Genomic DNA, 6,000 nt, shown 5'->3' with positions numbered 1-6,000 from the left:
TGGCAGCATGTGTTAAAGCCTTTCACTGGTGCTTCTGGTTTCTCCACTTGCATGTATCCCTGAGTGCTTTGCACCATCCGAAATGAGACCCCTCCAAGAGCCAGTGCGCAAACAGCATGTTTCTGTCTCCAGATTTGTCTCTTCAGGATTCAAACCAGCAGAAGGCAGAGGCAGGAAATTATGGGATTGCCACCACTGTGCTCCCTGTGACATGCAGATAAGTCGCTGACCTGCTGAAGGAAGAGGAACAGATTGGGAGGCCATTGGGAGCAGGCATGACCTCAGACCCACAAGTTCAGCCAATCGTTCCAGGTCAGGAGGGGTGGCTGATGGGCCTTGCAATGTTGATAATTAGCATCTATGGGCCCATGTACACAGCCAGATGGAGCCTGGAAATCAGGTGGGATGAGATTGACGCAACTGCACCTTCTCTAAAGAGCCAAGATGGGGCTGGGGCACATGGACTTTTTTCTTCTGCAAGGCAGCCAAAGTGCAGTGCATGTAGCTACTGCACTAACCCTTTTTTGGACTGCAATAAGCCAGTTGTCCTCTATTCCCTTTACCCCCTCAGTGTTTCTTGCACAACGTAACTTTGATCATAAAGCTCTGGAGAAGCAGGATTTTGAGCCCAATTCTGATCTCACTTATTCTGGCATAATTCAGGACTAACTACAGTTGTACTTGTAGAAGATCAAAATCAGTCCAGTTCCTTTTAACTGGGCAAAATTTATGCTCTGCACAAAGAAGAAAATAATCAAAGATGTGAACAATAGAGCCAGCTGAAGAAAGAGTTTTTTTTTCTTTCTCCTCCAAAGTTCAATATTTTTTTGGCTAGCTCTTTAACTAATTGAAAAAATAGTTTGGGGGGGGGATCCCACAGTACCTAAACATTTGGCATTATGATGCAAAATTTTGTAGAAGAAAACAAAAATTGGAAAACTCCCATCAGCTGAAAATAGTACTGATACCATCTCCAGTGGCAACTTGTATTATAAGACAGAATATGGCAATGCTAGGATGTGTGGTTTCATTTATTAAAGAGCACTGACTGAACTCCGTTGTGCTATGTCAAGTGGATACTCAGAAAACAAAGCTGAAAAATGCTGTTCTTCCCATCCTGATGTAGAAGGTTAATGCTAAGGAACGCCATCCAGCAGGCAAGATTTCTGCACGCAGGCCTGGACCTCTAACGCTACCATGCTCAGTAAGCTACAAAGCAGCCAGGAGCTAAAAAAAAAAGCCCTCCAAGGGTCTGCATCATGCTGTGACTGTTATCCTTGCAGGTCTGGTTTCAGTGCTCACAGCACCTAGGACCCCTGAAGTACGAACCCTCCTCTGATCTTTGTGGTTGCCTGGGGGTGTCTGGACCCTGAGCAGCTTGCCAGGATGCATGCAAAGCTTTTTGTGCTGACAGCACAGCCAGTGAACTAGGGAAGCTGTTGACGTGGTGCCTTGCCAAAGTATGTCTGCGTGCCAAGCAACAGGCAGCCATGGTGGGAGAAGACAGGAGGAGAGAGGAACCCCAGGCACTGACTGGGTTTATGTTCCAGCTGAGTATTGGTCCAGATTAACTGCATATGTGACCACAAAGGCTTAAACTTGTTCTTTGTCATGGTTATGAAGTGTGGCTGTGAAGCACGAAAAATCCTAGAAACAAAGATATATAGAGCCTTCACATAATCACAGAATCACAGATTAGTAGGGATTGGAAGGGCCCTCTAGAGATCATCTAGTCCACCCCCCCTGTAGGGCAGGATCACCTAGAGCAGGTTGCACAGGATCGCGTCCAGGCAGGTTTTGAGTATCTCCAGAGAAGGAGACTCCACAGCCTCTCTGGGCAGCCTGTTCCAGTGCTCGGTCATCCTCGAAGGAGTTTTTCCTCATATTCAGATGGAACTTCCTGTGTTCCAGTCGGTGCTCATTGCCCCTTGTCCTGTCACTGGGCACCATTGAGAAGAGTCTGGCGTAGTACAGTCCAGTGCTGTGTCACACAACTCACTGGGTTTAGTAAATGAGAGGCTTTATGTGCAGTCAGCCCTTCCAAGCCCATTAAAGAAAGGCCCAAAGAGACTAAAATCTTGATTTCTTGGATCAAAGAATTCCAAGGGGTTTTGACCAAGTACCATGCCAGCTGCCAGGACCACGCTGGTTCTCCAGCAGCTCAGCAGCACTTGGCGGCGTGTCCATGGGAGCCAGTGGCAGGAGAGGTCCCCTGAACTGGGAGGCAAACATGGGGACACTTCTCTTCTGCGAAGTGCCCTCAAACTGGGGACGCCTGACTGAGGTAGCCACAAGAGTCTGGATAAAGCACTAGCATGTAAAACCACAAACCCCAGGGCCAGGCTGCCTCAGTGTCTTTCCTTCCAACCTGAGCAGTTCAGACACATTAGGCTGATAAAGATCTGCCTAGAAAGAAAAGGTCTTTCTGTGCTTTCCATCACCCAGCAGAGCAGTGGGGAGCGATACTCTGCAAGACCGTGCTGTAATCTGCATCGGGACTGAAGTGCGTCAGCAGACAGCGTGTGGTGTGTTTGTTATCCTGCACTTCACAGCCCTGGCTGTGGGGGAAGGAAATGTTGGGGTTTTAGGTCAACCGCTGGGCTAGTAGGTAGCAGCGATAAGTGATGTGCTGTCACTGCGTTTGACCACTGCTTTAGAGCTCAGATAGCATACTTGAATCACCAGAAATGTATGCACTTCAGCCACAAAAATGTTTTAGGGATGCATTGTGTTATATAAGAAGCTATTTAACATTATTAGTCAATTAAACACACTGCTTAACTCTTTAGGCCTACAGAGCTCATACAGGCCACATACATGTGAACCGCAAATGTAACAATCATTTTCCATTATTATTTTTAGCAACAAGTTTTACTTCTCTACTTATCTTTTGGTACACCCACGTATTTTAGAATGTGTAGACCAAAATTTTTTTACTGGATCTAAGCTTTTATTGTGCTCCTTACTATGTGGTGACCTGCTTCACTGATGCATCTTGCTAACGCAGTGGTTCCTGGCCCTCTTGGTCGCTGGCAGCAATACCAAGGGGTTAATCTGCTAAAGGCAGCATCCCTCTCTGCAAGCTGGAGTAACTGCCGGAGATGCTCTGGCACCCTGTGCCCGTGACCGTTGCTAGAGGTCTGTGGTGCCTTCTACCTTACATCAAAGCAAGATGGTCATTGCTATTTAATCACCACACGAATGTTCACTTGATCATCTGCAATGAAGGTGGCGCTGGGTATGGGCCAAGTATGTCACCATTGTGGTTCAGCGGGCACGCAGTGCTGTGAGGAGAGCAGCACCTGGCTCCTGCCCTGTCCGTCCCGCAAGCACCCGCGTGCTCGTGCTCTACGGGTTAAACCCTGAAACTACTGACTTTCTAAATTGTGAGTGAGAGTTTTCTGATCTTGTTTGCTACTCTTGAAATCGACTTTCTAAAGCATCGATGGCAATGTGCACTGCAGGGAAAACTGAACCAGAAACTCCTACGCTGGCCTGCATCTTCATATAGATGCTCCGGTTGTCATTTACATAGCTGAGGTCAGCAGGAGTCATGTGAGTGGCTGCACCAGAGCACCCCAAAAACACCCTCGTTCTCCCAGAGGCAATTCCCTGCTGAAAGGGTGGTTTTGCTCCCGAAGACAAGGAGGGACAGGGAAACGGTGCTGGGGTTCCGCCCCACAGCTTCTCTGCCCATACCATGCTGTTCAGTTTGAAAGTTAAAGAGAAAAGAAGATGAGTTTTCATACACCCACCCGCACAGACTCATCCCAGGAGTCAGGCAGAGCTCGCTCCCTCCCATGCACTGCCGCTGCTGTGCAGCCTTGGCCCTGGAGCCCCTTCACCCCTGTCCCCCCATGCTGCTGGATGGAGAAACCACCATAAACCTGCTTTAATTGCTCTGACGGGCACAGGTCTGAAGGAGGGTGATGGGCGGTCTCCCTGGGGCATGCCCCCGGGGGCACATCCCCGGGGGCACACTGGCGCAGGGTTTGTTTCCACAGGTGCACTGATGTGTGGCTGTTCTCAGCCCACGCCTGGGCAGGCCCACACTCAGCCCTGGCTGGGGCAACACAACCAGGGCCCCATGGGCTGTGCTGCGGTGGGTCCCCTCCCTGCCCAGCCTGCGACGTCGCCAGGAGGGAAAGACCCATGGCTCCTGCTGCCTTGCTGGCAAGCAGGTTAGTACCGTGTGGTGCTTCTCCTCCTCCCTCTGCCTCTCCTGCTCCTTACCCCACAACACACTTTTTTTGGCAACACCATTACCAGCACTAAATTATGGGATTGCCAAGGATTTGTCACACACAAGCCATGGCAGGGGATGGAGCCTTGCTGGGCAAGGCGGTTGCAGTGGGTCAGAGCAAGAGGCTTGGCACCCCTTCCCTGGCATGGCCTGTCCGGCAGCGGGAGCGGGGAGCACTTGGCTGGCGAGGTCCTTCACAAGGTCCCTTGAACTAAAGCCCCTGTATCACCAGAGACGAACTCTGTCCCCTTCATGCAGGGACCCAGTGTCTCAGCCTCTTGCTGCCGGGTACTTTGCAAGGAGCTCATCAGTGTCTCAGCCTCTTCTTGCTGCAGGGTACTTCGCAGGGAGCTCACCACTGGACTGGAGCCATCCTGGTATGCCAGTGAGGCAGACAGGGTTAAAAACCAGAGGAGTGGCTGCCTGTGCATGGAGTGGGTGGAAAGCACAGGAGTAATTCATTCAATACACCAAAAGGTGTGTGCTCAATTTAGTATTATCATCCGACTAAGGCCAATCTGTTTTATAGGATAAAATATACAAGAAGCTTACAGTAAAAATATAATAAAAGGAAGAGATTGCCAGGAGGATGAGAGCATTGGGCTGGATCAGCTCGGCCCAGGCAGCAGCCCTGGAAGGGGGCCAGGGAGGCAGGAAAGATCCATGAGGAGTTTCCTGCAAAGAAACCATTCAAGAAATTGGGCAGAGGCAGTATGCATGTGATGCCTGTGCAGCTCTGCTTGGGTGGAGGGGGAGCCATTGTCTGGGAAAGCAGCCCAGCCCAGAGATTTGGAGGGGAGTGAGAGGGAAAGAAGGTGCAGTTTGGATCAACCTGACCCAAAATAATGTGGTTTGTATTTTCTAAGCAGAAAATAAAATAATAACGCCCCTCCCCCAAAACTAAGTAGAGCAGAAGATTTCATGTTGTAGGAAATGTCATTTTTCCTATTAAAAACCAAAACAAAACAGACCAGAAAAACCCCAAACCTTGCAGTTAAAAAATTCCTGCCAAGCACTGAAATATTTTCTGGTGAGGTCCAGAGGTCTCTGCTCTCCCCTAGTTACATGGAACTGGTGTCACTAGAATGTCCCTCAGCTGGATGGGAACAGCACTGCATTGAATTTTGGGACCCCCCCACCATGGGTGTTCTTGGAGATTTCACACCACAGAATTGAGTTTGTAAATGTAACCAGTGCAAGGCCTAACAACGCATCTGAAAATGCAGTCTGTTCCCCTGAGAGCTCCCGGTGTGGCAGACAAACAACCTCTCAGCCGGTAAGTCCCCACGCCCCTGTCCCGACCATCCTGATGGCTGGTGAGCAAGGGATGGTCGTGGAGCTGGCAGAAACCCGTGAGGAAGCCAAGAGAGTGACACCAGCAGAGGCAAACCCACACTCAATTCAGGTGCCAAAGGCTTGCTTACAAACACCTTCAGCATCATGGGTATGTGGTGGCCCCAGCAGCACATGTAGGGCACCCCCAAGTTGGGCAGGGGGAGTGATGGCCGAGGGAGATGCCTACAACAGCTCCATGTGGTGCCTGACTGCCCAGCTGGGTGGCTGCTCCCACTGGAGCAGCTATGGACCAGTGAAGTCAAGTCAGTGAACTGGCCATCAGGCTGAGACTAAGCCCTGGGCTAGGATTGGCTCTGCCACCGATACCCACTGTCAGTGTTTGCTATGTTATTTTTGACCCAAAAGTCCTCTGTCAGCAGTGCTGGAAACAGGCTGGGTACAGGAGCTGCGGGCACGAAACT

The sequence above is a fragment of the Grus americana genome, chromosome 2 (genome assembly GCF_028858705.1).
Source record: "Grus americana isolate bGruAme1 chromosome 2, bGruAme1.mat, whole genome shotgun sequence".
Lineage (NCBI taxonomy): Eukaryota > Metazoa > Chordata > Aves > Gruiformes > Gruidae > Grus > Grus americana.
This window is presented reverse-complemented; position numbering follows the sequence as displayed.